This window comes from Mustela erminea, chromosome 10, assembly GCF_009829155.1.
Source record: "Mustela erminea isolate mMusErm1 chromosome 10, mMusErm1.Pri, whole genome shotgun sequence".
Classification (NCBI taxonomy): domain Eukaryota; kingdom Metazoa; phylum Chordata; class Mammalia; order Carnivora; family Mustelidae; genus Mustela; species Mustela erminea.
This window is the reverse complement of record NC_045623.1, coordinates 63178773-63201645: the sequence shown is the minus strand read 5'-3', so window position 1 is coordinate 63201645 and position 22873 is coordinate 63178773. Positions and strand designations below refer to the sequence as shown.

At 43.8% G+C, this 22873-nt stretch overlaps 1 protein-coding gene across 5 annotated transcripts in view; it reads right to left on the bottom strand.

The window, feature by feature from the left end:
• The window catches only part of DAB1 (DAB adaptor protein 1), a 1141681-nt gene that overhangs the window by 802581 nt on the left and 316227 nt on the right, over positions 1-22873 (bottom strand). For 4 of the 5 annotated variants that reach the window (XM_032302343.1, XM_032302347.1, XM_032302348.1 and 1 more), the window contains exon 3: positions 2750-2903. The exons of the other annotated variant lie outside the window; for it this stretch is intronic. The gene's annotated coding sequence lies outside the window, so the exon portion shown is untranslated. The remainder of the gene's footprint in view (positions 1-2749; positions 2904-22873) is intronic. 5 annotated transcript variants of the gene reach the window in all.

Below are 22873 nucleotides of genomic sequence, written 5' to 3'. Positions count from 1 at the left end.
GGGCCTACTATAAAAATTTCTTATGAAGGGGTACCTGGGTGGTTCAGCCGGTTGAGCATCAGGCTCTTGGTTTCAGCTCAGGTCATGATCCTTGGGTCATGGGATGGAGCCCTGTATTGGGGCCCAGGCTCTGCTGGGGGTCTGCTTGAGCTTCTCTTCCTGTGTCCCTCTTCAGCTCACACCCGCTGACTCTCTCTTTCTCAAATAAATAAAACTTTTAAAAAATTGTGAAAATTAAAATGTGGCAACCGCCTTAAATCTTGCAGACCCAATCCTTCACACAAAGTAGCTGCTCAACAAAAACCATTTCTCCTACTTTCCTTTCCCTTTGAGCACCAAGATTCTAGAATTCCACAGTATAAAATATTCATACTAATAGGATGTGTGGTAGATGATGGGTGTCCTCTAGGGGAGTGACGTCACAGGAAGATCCCAGCAGAATCTCTATTCCAGCAACACAGTTGGGCCCCATGCATGAGCCTTTCGTCCACAGTGTTCACCACCATGAAATTTTACCATGAGCGTTTAATTTTTTTAATAAAAAGATTATTCTCCGTGATGCATGTGATAAATATGCTGGCTTTAAACCTTCTAGAAATATTAAAGGTTTTACAGCTCAATGTTTGACAGACCTGATGAATCCCTTCCACACAGAAATATTCAGGAGGGGAGCTATAGTTGGGTTTTTTAAAGCTCCAAAAGTATTCTTTGATAAAGGTAAAGGAAAGGTAAAGAGCTTTGAAAAAGAGAGCGAGATCCTCGAGCCACGCAGAACAGACAAAGAATGCGAAGACCCAGAAGGCTGCATGGTGTGGTGGGAGGCCGGGAGCTGGGTTGTTGGGGGTGGGGGTGGGCCACGAGGCAGGGAGAAGAGTGCTTTAAAATCTCGTTAGAGCATTTGTCAAATGAAAGGCACAATCCAGCCCGACCACAGGACATTAGTCTCAGAGTTCTCTTTTCTGCTGGGTTCTAACACACACACACACATCCGCTGTGTCTGGGGCAGGGAGATAGTGGGGTGGGACACTCCAAGGGCAGTACAAACTTTAGAAAGGGATCAAGTGGAATGTACCATCCCCTCTTCACGAGTCCTGGACTCTTCAGTAGCCTCCGGCTACCTCTTTTGGTCACCAGGGCTATTTCCTGCACTGCCCTCTCCAATCCCCACCTGGATTTTGAGCTTTTCTAAAGAACAGGAAATATTTTGGTCTTTGGTTTTGGGTGACTTTTTCACCTTAGCACTCACCCTAGCTTTTGTATATAATAGGTATCTAGTAAGCATTTGTTAAATGGATACAGTTGGTGTTTAATAAATCCTCCATGAAATGGCCTAATGACATGAGTGGTATAAAAGCCCTACTTAAGAACACTGTTTCAAAAATTACGAACAGGCTTCACTTCCTTCTGGTTCTCATTCTACAACAGAAAATTGAGTTTGGGGTGAAACCACGGAGACTTCCAAATAACACCTCATTCCACAAATCCTTAATGGGCACCATTCCATGCTAGGTGAGTCGGGACATGGTAGCCACGTTGCTGGTAAAGGAGACTTGTCATCATTGTGGGAGGTGCCATGATTGAAGCATGTATAGAAAAGTGTGCAGCACAAAGGAAGGTACACCAAACCCAGCTTTTTTGTTCATGGCGACAGAAGAAGAGGGGTGCGATTTAAAAAAAAAAAAAAAAAAAGCTTTGAGGTTGAGTAATAGACTCTAAGCTGAATGCTGAAGGATAGTGCCAAGGGAGACGGCACGCGTACTTCCCCTGTATCATACATAAGTCGTGACCTATGACCTTCCATTTAAACTCCAGATGGAACGGCTTGCTTTGCGAATCAACCTCCCACACAAAAATCTCAAAGTGTCCGCCCACTCTGCTTGGTAGTTTTCTTTCACACCCAAGTCAACGTCCAACCCCAACCCCTACTGTTTTTATGAGAGCATTTTCCCAACACACGACGCCAACATATTTGCCACAAGATATTATGGGGGCAAAAGTGTAATTCAATTATGTGACTTAATCAATTCAAATGGTTAATGTACAAGGATCTCAGGATGCCGTCCAGCTTTCAACTGAGGGCGAATAATTGTTCCATAATTTCTTAATTCTCCCACAAGACAGTTTAAATTAAAGGATGTCAATTTGCAAAGCCAGACTGCATTGTATTCTTAAATTGGGCCTGAAATAGCCACAAGATGAGGGTAATAAGGCAGAGAGAGCAGCGCCCAGAGTGCCTGGTGCTGTGCAAAATTGTTTAATACGGTCAGACCCTTTAATCTTCATATCTACTGATGCAGAAAGCAGCATATTTCTGTCACTTATGATAAGAAACATTACTTTTTAAATTCCTTGGTGAGGCCTGCAGATCTTAGGCAGCCAAGATAGCAAGAATCTCTATTTCTGTGTCTGTGAACATTTCTTTTTTCCCTTAAATTGGTTTTATTCTAATCCATTTAGTCTCCATTCTGAGTCAGAGACAAGTAGCCCTGAATGGTACCACACGGGACGAGAACAAAGGCATGTGCCTCTCCGTTCCCAGATTCTACTGGCAACACCTCCTTGGACAAGTCCGTGAGTAAACGAGTAACGAACGTGCGAGTGTGAACTGCGGGCAGGCAGCTGGTTCCAGAAAGGGGGAGACTTGGAACAGCATTTGAGAGAAACAAAAACACGCTCCCGAGAAGAGGATGCTGTGGGAGGAGGAGATGATCTGAAGTACTTTCATCAAAGAATCCAGCATTGTACTCACATGTGTCCGAGAAAGTGGTTTGGTCAACTGGGTGGGGGTGACGCCGAGAGAAAGGAGGCTCCGGTGTCTGGACTGAAGAAACGGGATAGTGGTTCCCCCAAGACTGCCAGGGCCACGAGTCAGGAATCGTCATCGAGAAAAGCCGAGGACATAGCTGCAGGGCAAGAAGTCTCTGTCACTTTGAAAGCAAACCAAGGAAGGAGAAAGGGGGATGCAATACAAAGTGAGTCCTCACACTCACACGGAGACCCTAAGGAACTGAGCCAATCAACAAAATAGAATTTTCAGTGTCTCTGTGCCTAACATTGTGCTAGACTACGTGGAAGGTACAAAGAATAACATTCATCAGTCTGTACTTTAAAAATCTGGACAGGGTTATCCATACACAGGCTAAAATTCAAAAGGTACACAGGGCATGAATCTATCTGTAGGACAAATACCAAGAATGGAATTATTGGGTAAAGAAAACATTTTTAATTTTGATAGATATTGTCAAATTACCATCCAGGAAGGCTGTAGAATTTTACAGTCTCTTTAGCAGTTTATGAAGAAACACCCTTCCCTTGCCCTCACCAACAGAGCCTGTCTTGGTTCTTTATTTAAAGAGACGTGAGATATAAGGCCTAATAATGACAATAATGATGCTAATATTAACGAATGAGCGTAGCACTTTAAGTAGTTTTTAGTCTTTATATGTATTAATCCATTACTCCCAGCAGCAACCCACTTATTATTGCCACTAAACATAGACGGAAACAAAAACACAGAGAACTCAAGAAACTTGTTGGTGACCACAGTTATGCAGAGCGGAGCCCTAACTCTTGACTTCAAGGCCCTAACTCTTGACCATTAGCTCTTATTCCAGAGGTGGGATATAACCTAGGGTATGTATTATATCAGGAACATGCAAATAGGAAACCTGAGGGTGCATATGGACATGGAGACTCAGAGACGCCAGTTTTTTTTGTCTTAATGGAGTTAGACATGGGCTATAACTGGGAAAATGTTGGGCTTTAAGTGTTGGTCTGCAAACCTCTACAAAGAACAGGTTGACTTTTTCTTACTTTTCTTTCCTAGCACTCTCACTAGAAAAACATCATTCCATAAATATTCATCATGTATTAGAAAAGGTCAAAGCTGCAAAATCTAAAGGTCCAAAAAGCATGGTACTTTATGTAACACAGACTTGGGTTCTAGTCCAAGTTATGACACTGGTTAGCTAGATACCCTTATACAAGATATAGGACTTCTCTGAACCTCAGTTTTCTTCAAATGGAAAAAAATGAGTCTATGACCCTAGAAAAATTTTTATGGTGACTAAATAATACAAACAAACAAACAAAAAAACCTAATGCCAAACACTCAACAAATATCATTATTTGTAGATAACTTGTACCTATCTGTTAAATCTTACTTTCCCTGCTTCTCTTTGCAGGCCTTCTGGTTTCAAATTAGTTTACTTTTCTCAAATATGATGGAATTTTCCAGTCTGCTTGCATTTCTGTGTTCTATTCTCTCTTGCTAAAATACTCACCTTGTCCCCAGGTCCTACCTGTACGAATTCTACCATTAAGCCAGACAGATCTATATCAAATGCCATCAACTCCACGAAGTGTTTCTTGACCAATGTCTTCTGCAGTACACTATCCCTAAGGGGGTTGAATTTCTAAGTACTCTTGGGATTCCCAAGTATTATTGGGAATTATGTCTAAGACACTAATCATCATAATACCAACAGTTAACAAATGCTTTAGTATGTACCAGATACTGTTCTAAGCATTTCATGTATTTCATATCTCACTTAATCCTCTTCACATGCGATAGGGACCAAGACCATCCCCACTTAGACACAGTCCTGAATGCCAGTCATTATTAGCACGTCTGGTCTACACAGAAGGACTGAGGTCTCTAAAGGGCAAAGAGATGACAAGCATAATATTTGAACTTGTTGGCTTTGGAGGGAAAACACCTGTGTTCCAGGCTTGGTCCTCATGGAGTTACCAATTCTTTCCAAATTGTAATTTCTAAAAGGGGATGGGGATAATACCAAGTTCAAGGCTTACTTTAGTTTGCAGATCTAACCATTTGGAACAGTGCATGGCAAATGGTGAGCACCTGAATGCCAGCTTCTATTATTCTCATTTAAATAGCCTATAGTAGGTTCCAAAGGCTTGCTTCCCCACTTTGCATTCACTACTCCCTCTGCTTGTACTGCCTTTTCCCATCCATACTCACTATTCACTGTCAACTTGAAGAACTCAATGCCTAGCCCTGCAGGAACCAGGACTAGCATCTCCTGTTCTGCAAAGTCTTCCTGGAAGGCCCCCTGTCCAGGGAAAGCTCCCTCCTTCACACCCTCTATTACCTTAGACCCAATTCGCTTATACCCCTCATCTTATGGCCTGGAGACTCCTGCTGAGAACTAGGAGGTCTAGGAAGATGGGGACTTTATCTTAATAATTTTTAATCCCTACCACTTAGCACACTATTTACATAAGCAGGGTAAACTCTCAGTGCCCATTCAGTGATTTAAAAGATGAATTAAAAATAAATACCTGAATGGTAAGAGGAAAAGTTACCAATTCTTAACTCACTACTACATAATTCACTGGAAAGTCATTCAATATCCCAATCAATGCATAAAAAAGAAACTCGACTAAAACTAAATGTTTTATAAAAATAGATGAGAGGGTTCTGTAAGGAACCCACTGCATTCCTATCAGCCACATATTCACTCAGCACACTGCCAGGCTATTGATGTTTTAGTGACAGACACTGCAAAATGATAGACTCACCAGCAATTCATGAACTGAAGACATTAACACACACGCTGTTAGGCTGCTCAGATATAAACAGAATATTATGGGAGGAAAATAATAATTAACTTGTAAGGAGAGGGGCAAATAAACATTCTGTTAAAGGGGGGGAAAAAACCCCAACTGAATATAATCTCCTTCCATTACATTATGAGCATTAAAATTAATGGTGTTCATTTTCTGTGGTTTGGGTAGCCATTGTATTTAAAAAGCTGAAGTTAACTTCACAGGGGAAAAAATAAAAAATAAATTAGATGCGGCGGTGTCTCAGGAAACTTCATTTTCTGAGTGAATAGCCAAGTGGATGCACATCGCCAGCATGTCTGACAACCAGTTTTCCATACTGGTGTGTTCTAAATGGGAAAGGAAACCAACTCTTAATTTAAATTATATTGCAAATCACTTCTTGCCTGCTGAATGGCATTCAGCTGCAGTAGGTGGCTTTCACATAGGGCCTCAAATGCAACATTGGCTGATTAATGCTAATTCGAAATGTTTGGTTGGAGGGGGGATGGGCACTCAATCTCGGTGCATAGGAGGTGAGGCAATTCTATGGTGGGTGACTGACTCAAAGGCCAACGGCATATTTGCCATCAGATAAAAATGTACATTCACAAACATACCAAGACAAGTCAATTATTCTCTGATTCACTATTCCCTGGGTCCCTTTGTGTAAAGAAAACTATTTATACTCCCCATCAGATGGATACACAGAATCAGAGTAAACAAGCCCCCGATTCTACTACTCTATATTATATTTCCCACGGTACCTTCCATTGTGGAAGTCATTAGTTTTGGTCTTTTTGTTCTCGATTTATCAAAACAGACATTTTGCCAGTGAGCTCAGTTTTGCTCCCAGATGCAAAACAGCAGACAGAATTTCTGACCAACTGAAAAAAAGAAACAAAACATGCTTTGTAATCTTCTGGTGAGGGTGACTGGGAATTTGTTCTTCTCTACCTCAATGACTAATACATAAACTCTAAAACCGGAGCTCAAGAGTTTAGGATTCTTTCCCCCTTCCCCAGGTTAAAAGTTCAAAGAGACAAACCAACCCATTCTTGTCTTTTGAATTACTCCCAATACAATGCACTCAAATCAGATAATCCAAAATGCAGAAATTGATCAGAACCAACACCTGAGAAAACAACAACAAATTAACACGAGCCATCATCATATTTCACTTGTCAAATCAACAATACTCTGTAAAAAGAAAAGAATACTTAGTGTGCAAGGCTTCCAGGGACAGATTCTCCTACACAGGGAGACGCCTGTGCCTGGGCACCCATCACAGGACAGCATGCTTCCTGCTTGCACAATGTTCTTCTCATTGATGAGGAGTTTGTGCTATAGAGATGGGAGCGTTTTTGTTTTTGTTTTAACATGTTATTCATGTATTTGAGGGGGAGGGAGGGAGAAAGAAAGCAAGAGTAAGGGCAGGGGAGAGAAGGGCAGAGGGAGAGGGAGAAGCAGGCTCCCTGCTGAGCGGGGAGCCAGAAGCAGGGCTCCATCCCAAGACCCTGAGATCATGACCTGAGCTGAGGGCAGAGGTTTAACTGACTGAGCCACCCAGGCGCTCCTAGAGATGGGAGATTTGCTCAGATGGTCTGGCGTGGGATCCTAGCTCTAGCACTGTGGCTGGATTACCCCAGGTGCGTTCCCTTCCTTTTATGACCCTGAGGTTTCTAGTTGTGGCATGATCATGAGGATTTGAGGTAAACTACCTTGCCGTATAGGTAGTGGCTGACATAAAGTAGACACTCCATAAATGAGAGCTATGATTATAAGCACTTGAGGTATCAGTATCAGTACATCTAATGGACTAATTTATATATGCGACAATAGCCGGTATGCCGTAAGGTCATGTTTTCTGTTGTGTTTAAGTCAATGTATTTCTATAGCTGAAAGCTAATCTCCACATTTGGTCTCTGACCTTTAAAATTACTGAATGTGCTGCTCTCAAGTGACAGAATGTTTTCTATGCTTGACACTGATTTGCAAAATTAGATGTCCGGAGGGCTAAAACATAATTTTCATGAACAAGACAACCGTGTAACAAGCCTGGGACTATCTCATTAAATCTGACCACAGCAAAGTCTTGGTGACCATCAAGGGACTAACCTTCTGCTGCCACAGGACCTTCAGGCAGGGGAACCTTGAACAGCCTTCCCTGAGAAGGTTGCAAAGCCCCGGTGAGTACATGACGCACTCTGTGCCCAGAATATAGAAGGGGTTCTCAAACTGCATATTAGAGTCACGTGGGGAAGACTGACAACTTCCTTAAGTTCAGGCACCACCCAATTCCGTGAGTCACAGTCTCTGGGGGTGGAGCCCTTCACAACGGAAAACTGGTGTAAGCTCTCCAGGTCATTGCCATGTGTACCATGCATTGGGAAACAAACAAAAACAGAGAAATACTCTGATTGGTTCATGGTCTTTGAAAGTGGTGATCGTTCTTTTCATAAGAAGATGGAAAAGTGTAGAAGCAACAAGAAAAACAGAACCCAAGAAAAAAGAGATGAAAAGAGAAGGGGATGATCTTTAGGTGGGGGGCACAGGGGTAAATGGGAATTAAAGCAGGGGTGGTGCTGCCCTGAGGACCTTCCAGACTGCAGGTCTGCAGTCTCGGGGAGAGCTACCATGGATATACACCATCTCTCCAGCTATTGCAAAGGTAATACCTCTCCTGGGGGAAGGAGGAACAGAAGGTAAGGGGAAATGGGGAGGGGATGTGTGGATAAACTGAGGAAAGAAAGCCAATTCTGTTGCCAGGTGTATAGCCCTAGCTCTTGACCTCTGACGGCCCAACCTCATTTGTTCCCCTATGCCTTTCTGTGTTCTGTTCCTTCCACCCCAGATGCTCCTTTTTCCTTCTCCACCATGCCAAGGCCATCAAAGATCACCTCCTATGTGAAGCCTTCCCTGATTTCCTCTACAATTAACTGCTCGCCTAGCCAAAGAGCATTTCTCTCAGAACACTTTGCATATTCCCCATGGTCACAACTCATTGCATTATATTAGTGTGTGGTTTATGCATAGGCCTTACATGCTCAGTTCTGGGTGTTTTCTGTGCCTCATCTTTGGTTTCTACAACAGTGCCCAGCACACAGTATGAATTCAGGTTTTTTTTTTTTTTTTTTTCAAAGGAGCCTGCAACTCTATAGTAGACATATTGCTTTTCTCTGCACAGCATCCTTGTTACAGCTGGCCCATCCTATAGGATTCTGGAGGAACTGTCAATCACAATGACTTATCCGTCCACTGGCCTTAGCGGTCGGCCGGTGACCCAGGCAGGATAATTAGGAGTCTTGCCACAAGAACTGATATATGGAGACTGAGGAAGAGAGCCTCTGTTCCAAGACCTATAAGGCTCTCACCTGAGACTGCCAAAATTATCTTGTTAGCCACAAGCAGAGAGCTCCCTTTGGCGGGAGTGGATACTGCTACATTTTGACACATTGAGCAACAGCGAGTGGTATAATCCATAGACAGAGAGAGAGAGAACGGACCCTGATGAAGTCACTGAGCACCTAGATGCAACCATGCCTGGAATCCGACCATCACTTCCAGACTTCCCAGTGACATGGGTTGCGAAAGTCATAATTTTTCTCGTATTCGTGCTGGATTTCTGTCTCTTGCAATGGAAGTTGTCTGCACCAACTCAGTCATATCCTAATAATGATACCAATGACAAAGCTCCCAGTCATAAAAAATTACATTTAATTCTTCTCTTTATGAAATCAGTAGAGGATCAATTCATATTAAAACAAAGGCTTTCCAACAGTTCTACAGGGTGCAAGATATCTGTGGTGGACTCTAAGGGAACAAATTATGGGTAAATTGAAAGGCAAGTGCCAGGGACTTGGCCTGCTCCTTCCTTTTTTAGTTGAAGTAACTCTATTCTGTTTTATATGTTGGGATTCCACATTACTACTTCAAAAACAAAAACAAACAAACAAACAAAAACCCTCTCACTGCTAAAAACAAAAGAAAACAAAAAAAATTGTGAAAAGTAATGCATTAAAGTATGTCCTCAAAGACAGTAGATTTTAGAAGTTTCTGCACATCACACATTAGCCCTCAGCTACCTGAAAACTTTCCTTGCTTGGAATGACTCATGTTATAAGGAATCTGAGGAAATCAAGATTTGCTGTAATTGAACAGACAGCTGGAAACATTGGACTAAGATGGAAAAATACTACCACCATTCCTGAGGTCCACCAGGACATTTTGTCTCTAAACCCTTGTGCACAGGAAACAATCCCAAATGCTCAAAAAGTGTGCTGCAAGAAATCCCTATGTGGATAACAAGAGAAGGTTCAGCATTCTGTCTTTTTTGGGAAACAACCAGACAGAAACCCTTAAAAAGGGTTCTGAACAAAAACTTCCGCAGAGGAGATCTGTAAACTCAGTCTTTAAAATCATGCTGGCCTCATCTGCTTTCCTCGTTGCCGAGGTGTCGTCCTGCTCAGCTGGATCCATTGTCTGATCATTCTTAGACTCGTTCCCTCCTCTCTGCCTTCACTGTCTCTGACTGACTCTCTCCTTTTCTTTCAGAAACCCCTCCCTGGCCTCCACCTGCATTGGCTCCCCCAACCTCGAGCCCGGCCACGGCCTCCACGTAGAGCGCCCACACACAGAACACCATCCCTGCTGCGCACCTACCTAGGGCTGGGGTTGTGTCCTGCTAGGGGGTGGGGGTCGGGGGGGCTTGCTTTTGCACAGCTCCTCTCCTCTCCTGCCGCTTCCTGTTGTCCTGTTGCAAACACACAGCCCCACAACTCAAACCTGCAAGGGGCTCTCTCCTGACCTCAGTGCCTTTGCCAAGGATGTGCAGCTGGGATTCTCAATCACTATTCTACGTTTCTCCATTTTTTTGAAGTTAGCTTTAAAAAATTACCTGGACCTCTTCTTAAAATACAGGTTCCCATTCAGCTGATCTGGGGTGAGGCCCGAGGTGTTTCATTCCCAACAAGCCCCCAGAGGATGGTGACGCTGCCGGGAAGGGACTATGTTTTGAGTAGCAAGATCGGCTGCCACCTAGGCTGGAAACTTGGCCTTAATAACCTCTGCTCGCCCTCACTCACCTGCCCTCAAGAATTAGGAACAGCTGAAAGCCCCTGCTTGCAATAGGATGATGACAATGATAGCAGTTAATACTGCGTGCCCACAACGAACCCTGCGCTACTCCAAGCGCTCCTGCTTTAGAACACATTCGCTCAGCACAAGGACCCTATGCTAGTAACATCGCCGTCATTTTTAAGATAGGAAACTGAGGCACACCGAGGCTGAGTAGTAACTCAGCCAGGGCCACAAAGCTGGTAAACAGGGAGCGTTGGCTTAAACTCAGGCCAGTTGTCTCTGGAGCCCACCCATTTTTACCATTACCCTGTGCTACTCCAGAAGATTCCCGACTGCCAGAATTCCTGCCTGTTCTTCCTCAGTCAGCTCTTTCTGCTTTCCTCTGTCCCAGCACGCCCGGGAACATATGACAGTCGGTTGTATACTTGCCACTCTCTCCACATCAGACAGTGAATTCTTCCAGACTGGGATCCTTCCTGGTTTAACTCCGAATCCCAGGCACCCCCAGCAATTCCTTTCCTACAATCTGCTAATGATATATTTCTAAGCGACTGAGTTGCATAAACATTCATGGAACTTACACTGTTTCCATCCCTCTCTGACAAAGGTTACTTTGATTTCAGGGGATCTGAAACATAAGAGCATTCCTCAGAATCGCACAGAGACCTTGTTAAAACACTGATTGCTAGGGCCCAGCCCCCAGAGTTCGCTTCAGTAAATTTAGCGTGGCTCCTAAAAACTTGCCCTTTAGAGGGTCCCCAGGTGATGGTGATGTCAGTAATGCTGCTGGTCTGAGAAGCACACTTTGAGAACCACTGCTTTATCTACCTGCTCCTCGGGAATCAGCTTTCTTTCACAAAGGATCGTACGGCAGTACACAGGATGTCCCATTTCAGGGGAAGATAAAACTCTGACTAGAGAGAATGTTTACCTCACCTATTCAGGGGCATAAACAAAGCCTAAAATAAATGTTATAGTAGTTTACTAACAACTCAGAAACTTGTTTTATTTTCTTTCTTTTTAAAAAAATTATTTATTTATTTATTTATTTGAGAGAGAGACAGTGAAAGAGAACATGAGAGGGGAGAAAGTCAGAGGGAGAAGCAGACTCTCCAAGGAGCAGGGAGCCAGATGTGGGACTCGATCCCAGGACTCTGGGATCATGACCTGAGATGAAGGCTGTCGCTTAACCAACTGAGCCACTCAGGCGCCCTTGTTTTATTTTCTTAAAAAAAAAAAAAAAAAAAAAAATCAAGCGAATTAGCTAAGGACATTGAAAGCAGAAGCCGAGGGGCACCTGGATGACTCAGTGGGTTAAGCCTCTGCCTACGGCTCAGGTCATGATCTTAGGGTCCTGGGATTAAGCCCTGTGTCGGGCTCTCTGCTCAGCGGGGAACCTGCTTCCTGCTCTCTCTCTCTCTCTCTCTCTCTGCCTACTTGTGATCTTTCTCTCTCTCTCAAATAAATAAATAAAATCTTTAAAAAGAGAAAGAAAGCAGAAACCGAAATCAAGTAGGGAATTTGGTTCTAGATACTCCAGAGGCAACCTTGTCCACCTTCTGTGTACTGTGTACATTTCACTTTGGTTCTCCTTGCTGAGCATTCAGGATACAGTGAAAGCCAGACAGGCCTCTGAAGTATACATTCTAGCAGAAAAGGCTTGCAAGAAACATGAAAACATATAAAGGAAATAATTACAGATAGGGAAATGTTCTAGTAGGGGAATAAGCAATAAGCTAAAGGAGAAGGCCATGGTGGGGGTGGCAGTGCTCATTGAAGGCAGGGAGGTTGTGCAGGCCCCTTTAAGAGAGCAATATCTTCAACTGAGCCCATTAGAATGAGAAAATGCCAGCCTGTGACTAGCCAGGAAAGAATATTCCAGACAGAGGACATCACAAAGGCAGGCACCCTGGTCTCAGAAGGAGCTTGGCATGTTTTAGAACCCTAAATGAGGCCAGTGTGCTTGAAGCATAGGTGTGAGGTGGGCCCTGTACTGCTGGGGAAGTCCGGATTGTATTCTCAGTGCAGTAGGAAGGAACGAGACGGATTTCAGAAGAAAAGTGTCATATCTGATTTGCATTTGAAAAAGACCACTGGGGCTGCCCTGTGGAGAGAGGTTTGTAAGGGGGCAACAGCATAAGGGAAAGGAACAGTCAGGAGTTAATCTCACTACGCAGTGTGCAACATGAAACACCTAACGGCTTCTAGGGGGTGGGAGCGGGGAGAAGTTTATCAGCTGCACCAATTAAAACTTTACAGCCTGTTCAAATGATCCACTTGCATCACACTGTTTAAAAACAACATCCATAAACCAGCCTGGACTAATTGTAGCAAGTTGCTGCAATGCGGACCTCTAGCTCACTAGAAAAGCCCACAGAAGGCTTGCACTGAGAGCATCCTTACCAGAATGGCCTTGTAGAATGCCCCAGAAGGGAAGATTCAAAGAACGTCATTGCCCTTTGAGAGCTGAAAAAGCAGATCGTGAGGCACTATTTTTCTGTCCTAAAAATTAAGACCTTTTTAAATGATAAATGAAATTCAAGTCTACAGATGACTCTCAGTAACGAGGGCCAACACTTGGCCCACGTATGGAGCCCTGTTGTCCTAACCTCTGACATATATTTACACATTCAGTTCATCCATGAGGCAGGCACTATGATCCCACCATCCTCCTTCGATAGATAAGGAAATCTGAGGCACAGAAAGGGTAAGTAATTTGTCCAAGATTACACAGCAGATAGGTGTTGGAGATGAAGCTTGAAATCAGGCAGTCTGCTCCAGGAATTGTGGCCTTAACCATCATAGTATTGCTTCTAGAGAATTTGCAAAATAAGAAAAAAATCTGTAGACCCTGAGAGGAGACCCCACATTATAAGTTTTGTGGTATTATCCACCTAATTCCTGGGGCAGAGTCATCTAGCTCTGACAGTGGGCTGATGCTAGATACTGAGCTTCCGTGTTGCTCTTCAGCAGTAAAGAAAAGACACAAAATCAGAGACAGACACTGCGTTCTACGGTCATAGCCTTATGCCAATGATATATGAGAACACAAAAAAATATATACTGCTGTTTTTATTTTTATTTATTCATTTATTTATTTTTAAATATTTTATTTTTCTGAGAGAGAGGGAAAGAGAGAATGAGTGGGGGAGGAGGAGAAGGAGAGAAGAGAAGCCCAAGCAGACTCCGCACTGAGCACAGAACCCGACACAGGTGCAGTCCCACAACCCCAAGATCATGACCTGAGCTGAAACCAAAAGTCAGGCACCCAACTGATTCAGCCCCCAGGCTGCCCCATACTGCTGTTTTTAAAAGACTACAGAACCTCAATAAAATTTCATATAACTTTAGATCCTGTGGATCAGTTATCAAAACTCAGTTTTTCTAAAACGAGGGACAGAATATTTCAGAAAAAAGAATGCGGATAGCAATACCAAACACTGACCCTATGACACGGTGGTTGTAGGAGCCAACCCCGGCCCTGGCTTGTAGTGGGGTTGAGACCTAATTGAGGTTGAGACCCTGCAAGTGGTACTGCCAGAGCCCAGGACAGTGCCTGCCACACAATACCTGTGATAAAATCGGCTGAGTGAAATGGGCATAGGCCTGGAAGTCCCTGTTGGACAAATTACTCGCTCCTTGACCTTGGTGACCTTGGTTCTATCACTTAACCTTCTGGGCTTCAGTTTACCCATGTGTAAGTAAAGGAGATTATCTACCCTGCATTGTTATCGTGTGTCTAGGGAAAGGGGCAGGAAGGAGGTAAAGATCCTTGATCAGTGCTGAGCCCGGCATATGGACTCAGGAAGTGGTAAAAGCTACGCCATTGTTTTACTTGCTTTTAGACTTGAAAACTAGCATGAATGGGCGCCTGGGTGGCTCAGTGGGTTAAGCCGCTGCCTTCGGCTCAGGTCATGATCTCAGGGTCCTGGGATCGAGTCCCGCATCGGGCTCTCTGCTCAGCAGGGAGCCTGCTTCCCTTCCTCTCTCTCTGCCTGCCTCTCTGCCTACTTGTGATCTCTCTCTGTCAAATAAATAAATAAAATCTTTTAAAAAAAAAAAAAGTTTCTTCACAGTGAAGGAATATAATGAACCAAATATAAAGTGAACTAAATATAAAGGCAACCTACTGAATGGAAGGAGATATTTGCAAATCCTCCATCTGATAAGGGATTGATATCCAAAATATATAAAAACGCATACAACCTCATATTCAAAAAACAGAACCTGATTTAAAAATGGACAGAGGACCTGAATAGATACTTTACAAAAAAAAGATCCAGAAAGCCAACAGACACATTGAAAGATGCTCAACTCATCATCATCAAAATGCAAGTCAAAATGCAAGTCATCAGCAAAATGCAAGTCAAAACCACAATGAGGTACCACCTCACACCAGTCAGATTGACTATTATCAAGAAGACAAAAGATGGCAAGTGCTTGTGGGGGAAAAGCATACAGGGAACCCATGCACACTGCTGGAGGGAATAAACTGGGACAGTCACTGTGGAAAACAATATGGAAGGTCCTCAAAAAATTAAAACCAGAGCTACCCTACAACCCATTTCTTAAAACCAGAGCTACCATACAACCCATTTCCATTTCCGGGTAATTATCTGAAGAAAATGAAAACACCCTTGTGTTCGTTGCACCATTATTTACAATAGCCAAAGTAGGGAAGCAACCTAAGTCCACTGAGAGATGAACGGATAAAGAGGATGTGGGGTGTGTGTGCGTGTATGTGTATGTGTGTGTATGAATATTACCCCCCAAAATAATAAAATCTTGCCATTCATGAAAACATGGATATTCCTACAGGGGATTAAGCTAAGCGAAGTAAGCCAGACAGAGAAAGACAAATACTATATGATTTCACTTACATGTGGAATCTAAAAACATAACAAACAAAACAGAAACAATTTCAGACACAAAAGGCAAACTGTTGGTTTATCAAAGTGCGGAGGTGTTGGGGGGCAGGAAATAGGTGAAGATTTAGAGGTGCCAACTTCTAGTTATAGAATTTTTAAATCATGGGGGATGTAATGTTATAGCATAGGGAACATAGTTCATAATATTATAATAACTTTGTATGGTGACCGATGGTAACTAGACTTCTTGGGATCATTTCGTAATGTATAAAAATATTGAGTCACTATGAAGTACATCTGAAACTAATAAGATATTGTATGCCAATTATGATTCAATTAAAAGAAAAGGAAAGAAAAAAGAAAAGGAGGAAGGGAAAGAAAGAAAGAGAGAAAGAGAAAAATAGGGAGAGAGGGAGGAAGAATGGAAGGAAGGAAGGAAGGAAGGAAGGAAGGCAGAAAGAAAGGGAGAAAGAAAGAAAAGAGAGACATTGCCACCCTCATTATGTTCCAGCAAGGGGACAATTCAGAGACCGTGTTTGACAATCTGGACAGCTACAGGTTGGCTATTGAATGACTTACAAAAACCAGGAAGAGGAGCCATTGTTCGATGCCTAAAAGTTACAGAAAATGAAAGGGAAGGTTTGGGTGTGTAAAACAGTATTGTTCAATCCCTTAAGGCAATTAGTGTAATCTGGGTAGATAGAGCACAGCGAGCCGGCATATCCAGGAACTCCTTTTTCTGTTCTATCAAAGGATAATATATATTTTCACCTTCAGAAAGGTTAGGTAATTATAAATGTATTCTCCTTACTCATAATATTTTAAGCAAGTAATTGTTGCCCATGGGAAAATGTTTAATTATTTCTGATGAACAGTTGTGGCACAGAAACGAGAGAACATGACAGGCAGTGTGGAAACCGCGGCCCAGTTCTTAATTGTGTGGGAATCTTGTCTTTTCATTGTGGGGAAAAAAAAAAAATCCCATATTGATTTTTCTCTCAATTGATTTCACAAAATTTCTCGTTTAGCAACACTGACTTTCGCCAATTATAGCATCTTCTAGATTTCTCTAGGCCAGAGGCCGCCTCCTGCCTTCCTGTTGGAAACCTGATCCATTTTAGGGCTGGGCCGCCCTGCTAGTGCCCCTTTGCATACAGTACCTGGCAAAGGTACCCCTCCCCTCCCCTCCCCACCCCTCCCCTCCCCTCCCCTCCCCTCCCCTCTCCTCCCCTCCCCTCCCCACCCCTCTCCTCTCCTCACCTCCCCTCCCCTCCCCCACCGCCCCCCCCCCCCAGATCCAAAGTTTTTAAAGGGAGAGGGAAATGGTGGGAGAAGGTTTGGCACTACACAAAGAGGTGGGAGGGACGTTTCTCACTCCAGGAGTGGGAGAGGGAATCACAGGGGGAGGGGAGGCTCTGAGCACCTTGGAGATGACCATGCACTCTGCTATGGGTTCAGGATAGCAGCTGAAGGGGTAATAGGCAGGGACTAGAGACAGGTGCCATGAGGCTCTCTTCCCTGCCGCAGGCACCTACCGCCTACAGGGGGCTAAGAGCAAGCAGCTTGGGCATGAGACAGACCTGACTGCAAGCCTGCCCTTTTCCAATGAGGCAGTAGTGTAGGCACCCCTGCCCCTTTTTATATATTTAGGACACTGAGGCTCAGACAGGTTAAGGGGCTTTCCCAAGACAGAGCTTGACAGAGCTTATCTTATTTTCAAGCCTACCACTCCCGATGGCTGGGATATTTCCATACAGTATTTCTCTACATTTCCAGAGTGACTTTAACTCTAAAACAGGTCCTTTTATAACTTAAATTTTAATTCACTGGTACATTAGAAACTGTTTAACAGCATGTATGATGCTAGTCAACTTTTCTCAAATTTGTATCGAGATAACTGTAGATTCACATGGAGTTGTAAGAAATTATAATGAGGCCCTGTGTACAGGATAGTCAACTTCTAGATGAAGGTTTTATATCAAATATGAGAGATTGTGGACCAAGGGACCTTAGTAAAAAGAAGCTCATCAGGCAGCAAATATGTGGCCTACATTTATTAGACTTCCTAAGTCTTGCATTTGCAAGTGGCCTATATATTTTTTTAAGTCTGTGGACATTAAAGCTCTGTTGCCTGGGTTCAACCCCCAGTGCCGTCCCCTTTCGGCTTTATGATCCCCTGGGTCCTCTCTGTCCCCACACTTGTGAAAAAAGGATGATCATAGTCAAGTCACTTACAGGATTGTTCTGGGGTTAAATGGGTTAATGCACGTAGAACATATACCCAGCTGATCTTTGATATTCCTGGAATATGTCTACCTTTTGTGTATGTGTGCATTAACTGAAGAAACAAATGCAATATTTTTTCACCCATTCCTTGCCCTTTGTGAGTAGGGTGGGGGTGGGGACTGGTTTGTTCCAGAGACACGGAATAAGGGTGCAGCTTTTTTGTTTTAACCTAAACAACATCTACTTAATGGTTTTATTCATCCGTATCATCAATAAATGTGTTCTTTCATATGTGGGAAATTCAAATTTTTTTTAATACCAGGTTTTCCTGCTTGTGGGAAGATATTCAAAAGCATCAGCAGTTTCTTGCAAACGTGTGAATTTTATTCCTTTTTTTTTCTTTTGTGAAGTCTTGAATAGAGAGTATAGTACACGATTAAAAAAAAAAAAAAGTTTCCTTGTGAAATAGAAGCTATATCCTAATTTCATGTGGCTCCTGGAGGCAAAGTGGAAAGTGTATGATTGGATCCCATTGTTAGATGTCGAAGTCCTTAACACAAGCGGTGTTTATAACCATTTTACTGACTGGTAAATGATTACAGACAGAGGCTTGACAGAATACAGGTCAAGGCAGTTGAAGGTGTCTTAGGGGTTACTTCCTACCTTACTCTCCATCCTCCCCTTGCACCGCCCGCCCCCCACACCCCCATCAGCTCCAGACTCCCAGCCAACATGCACAGACCACATCTCCATCATTACCACTACCCACCCCATCCCGCAACTTGAAAAGGAGAAGGAAACCAAAGTCCACAAAGCAACAATGTTTTGCTGATTTACACAAAGCCATACCCCAGTCAATAGCAGGCAAAAAAAGGTCCTTCAGAAGCCCCCCATGATACTTTCCTCTAACCTTCGTCTTAACCCTCACACAGCACACAGCATCTGTTTCACAGTCCTGCCCTGCATGCCACTAGAAGGAGACGTACCTCTGAGCACCCAATTTCTCTCCTTGTGGCTACTCAGGAAACACATCGCCAATAGAAGTGAACGGAAAACTCCCTTCCTGACATACGCTTTCTATCCTTTCTGTGTCCGGAAATTCCATTTTTAAGGGTGATTTTATAAAAGGCAGTGTTGGGCTAGGATTGGGGACGGACACCATGAGTGCCACAGGGGACAGGCTCATGGCAGTCATTAGGGGACATGGCAGGCACTGAGCTCGTGGGATGGAGGAGACTCCCACGGAGAGGTACACTTGGACCGTGCACTGTGGGATGCTGGGGAGGTCGGAGGAGACCTCGGTTTCCTGCTGCCTCTTCATCTGGGAGGGGGAGATTTGCCTGACCACTGTAGGAAAGCTCGAGATTTATTATTAGTGTGTCAGCCTCATAAGAATGAGGACTACCCTGTTCTAGGATTGCCTAGCTGACAAGGCTAAGCGACCTTAGCAGGACTGCATGAGTCACTCTGAGGGCACACGGGCTCATCTCACCTTGGTGGGGAGATGGGAGTCCATCCTTCCTACACAAGGTTTCAGACCTTCGTCCGTCTGGCTAACCTGGGCACTTAAGTCCCTGACCCTGGTCCAAGGGGAAGGCTGATAGTATTATTGCTTATGCTGGGTCAGCTTAATGGGATTCCTTCCTACAGGAGACCTTCCTGACTTCCAGGGTCAGCCTGTTTTTATGCTTCCTGTTGGAACAGCAGTTGGCGTATCTTGGTGCTTTTGTATTCACCTGACCAATGCCCTCTTCCTTGTTACACCACAGGTTCCACGGGGGCAGGAGATGTATTTTCCAGTTCATGCCACATTCCTTGAACCCAGCACAGAGCCTGGCACACCGTAGGTGCTTAATAAAGACTTTCAAAATAAATGACTGGCAAGAAGAACAAATAGTGTGTAACCTGGAAAGTTTACAAAGCACTCTGTACCTCTAGTAGCTAGGACAGCTGGTTTTCATGTGATCCTTATGAAAGAAAATAAGTACCCTAACTTCTTCCAATGAGGACAACAAATATTAAAGCGGTTCAGCTGCTCAAAACAAGGTGAGAGCTGAAGTCATCCTGGGAGCGTCCATCCAGCTCTCTCGCTGTGATATTCCACAAACTTCTTCCTTGCTCTTTAAATTCTTTCTGTTCTCCTAACCCCCAAAGATAAACTTAGAATCACCAGAGCCTTCCATCCCCCACACCTGCTGTGGGATCCCAATTAATAACTGCAAAAAGCATTTGCTATTGTTCCGAGGAGCTGGGAAATCAATGTGTTCATTAGCAAGCTCCCCCTCCCTGCAATCAGCTAGGAAGACGAGGTGCTGGGGCCTGTTCTCTGTATTTCTCTTCAGCCATCTGTGAATAAAAATGTTCTTGAAATGCACTCGCCCCGATCAGAATTTCGTCTCATCTTTAGCTCCCCTGCCCACCCCCAGCCCTGCAAAGAAAGCCCCATAAACTCCTCTGCCCCTTTCTCGCAGACCCTCCCCAATTGGCAGGAAAGGGGGCCTAGATGTGGAGGGTGGGTGGCTTTCGGTCACAATCTTTCCCGAAAAGGAAAGTAGTCTTTCATCCTCGGTGTTGCCCAGTCTGTCAGGCACTGTGTATTCACGGCTCGTTAGTGCAGACACTCCAAAGGGAAGCAGATGATGTAAGCTTCAGACAGAGGCTAAATGTAAGCCCGCAGAACCCCAGCTCCCCTCCCTTCTGCTCAGAGCCAAATCCACTTCCTGGGGTACAGGCTGATGTGGAAGCAGCTGGGCTAAACCAAATCCCAAATGATGGGAGTTTTCAGACTCCACTGTATACACTGGTCCATATGCGATCAGCTCCCAGGGATAGTAAAACACTCTTCTTATGTAAAACAAAATTTAAACTTACTTTTTAAAAATGATTTATCCACCCATTTTAGAGAGAGAGAGAGCACACAGGTTGGGGGGGGGGTGGCACAGAGGGAGAGGGAGAGCCTCTCAAGCAGGATTCCCTGTTGAGTGCTGAGTCAATGCAGGACTTGATCTCACCACCCCAAGATGACGACCTGAGCCAAAATCAAGAGTCAGTGTTTAGCCGACTAAGCCACGCAGGCGCCCCAAACCTACCTTAAAGTTACAATTATAATGCAATGAATACCTGATTACACTTTACCTTGATGCACCAACTCTTAATATTTTGCCACATTTATCTTATCTCTTCCTCTATATGCCTTCCCCTCCTTAAGCTGTTGGAGAGTAAGTTGGCGACTTCATAAACCTTCACCCCTAAGTTCTTTAGCATGTATCTTCTAAGAAAAAGAATATTTTCCTGCCTGGCCACAATACTGTGATCTTGCTCAGTATATTAGAGAACTGTTATCTAATATTTGGTCCCTACTCAGATGTCCCCAGTTGTTCCAATAATGTCCTTTGAATATTTCTTTGTCATGTAGGACTTGATCAAGGATCTTGTGTTGCACTTAATTGTCATTTCTGGTTAACCCATAATCTAAAACTGGTCCTCAGCCTTTTTCCTTCCATGATACTGACACTTTTGAATAGCATAAGACAGTTACTCTTCAGAATAATCCTCAGAGTCACATGATTCCAGTTAGCCCTATCACTGATGACTTTCAAATTATCATATGGTAAGGTAAATATGGTGTCTACCAGATTTCTTCTTTTTTTTGGTTTTGTTTTGTTTTTTAAGATTTTATTTATTTATTTGACAGAGATAGAGAGAGAGATCACAAGTAGGCAGAGAGGCAGACAGAGAGAGGGGGAAGCAGGCTCCCTGCTGAGCAGAGAGTTCGATGTGGGGCTCCATCCCAGGACCCTGAGATCATGACCTGAGCTAAAGGCAGAGGCTTAACCCACTGAGCCACCCAGGTGCCCCCAGATTTCTTCTTTGTAAAGATAAAAGGTTACCCCTTTTCCGTGAGTAGTCAGTGCTCTGTGGAATGCTGGGTGAGAGCCTATGTACGTCCTTTCCCAAATAACTTTTAATACAATAGTTTTAGCATCTGTTGGTAATACTTAACTAAACCAATTATTGTACTAACGGTTCCAAAATGGCAGTCATCTAATTCTACCGTTCCTCATAGAGTGGTTTGTGTTTTCCATACAGTCTTTCTCTCTCCCTCTACAATTGTTAGTATCACTCTAGATTCATGGATTCCTTTTTCTATTACTTGATGTATTAGAATCCATTGCTGTCCTTATTCTGTTGTTCCAGTGGATCTCTTGAAGGAAAAAATCGTAAGCCTTCTAACTGCCCCCATCCTGTTTCTCCCCAACCTAAGTCTTCTGAGGCTTCACTCCCTGACTCCTCCTCTTTTCACTGCTGACCGTTATTCCTGACAGGGAAACCTGGGGGGTCACACAGAGGGATCTGGAACTGTGTTAGAAAGCCCATTTTCATGGCAAGCTCCTTGAGGGATGATCACACCCCCTCATCGCTGTGTCCCCAGCACGTTGCCTGGCAGGTAGTAGGCGCTCCCTGGTGATTGCACAACACAGCCCAGCACTGAGTGCTTCAACTGAGCACAAAATCTCAGACAATCTTCATCAGGGGACAGGGAAAGAAAATTCACCTCGCCAGACTGCTGAGAATGGTTCAGGCCTCTGCTAAACTTAGGAAAATGTAGTCAGTTAGCCTAGACATTGACATAAGATGCAGATAAACTTATCTGGTGTTTTTAAACCACTGTTATTCTGCATCTATAACATGCAGGTGAATTGATATCCTAGATAATATGTTCCCCTTTATAATTTATGCCTAGTCACAACAGTGATTTCTGGTTCCTTGAACATAGTATTTCAGAGCTTCTATAGGAATCACCTGGGAGTCTTTTTATTTTTTTTATTTTTTATTTTTTAAAGATTTTATTTATTCATGAGAGAGAGAGAGAGAGAGAGAGGCAGAGGGAGAAGCAAACTTCCCTGAGCGGGGAACCTGTTGCCAGACTCAATCCCAGGACCCTGGGATCATGACCTGAGCTGAAGGCAGACGCTTAACCATCTGAGCCACCCAAGTGCCCCTGGGAGTCTTTTTAAAATACAGATTCTGATTCAGTGGGTCTAGGCTGGAGACCGGAGGGTCTTGCATTACCAATAAGCTCTCAGGTGAGGCCAGTGTTGCTGTATTGAGGACCACACCACAATTTTTTG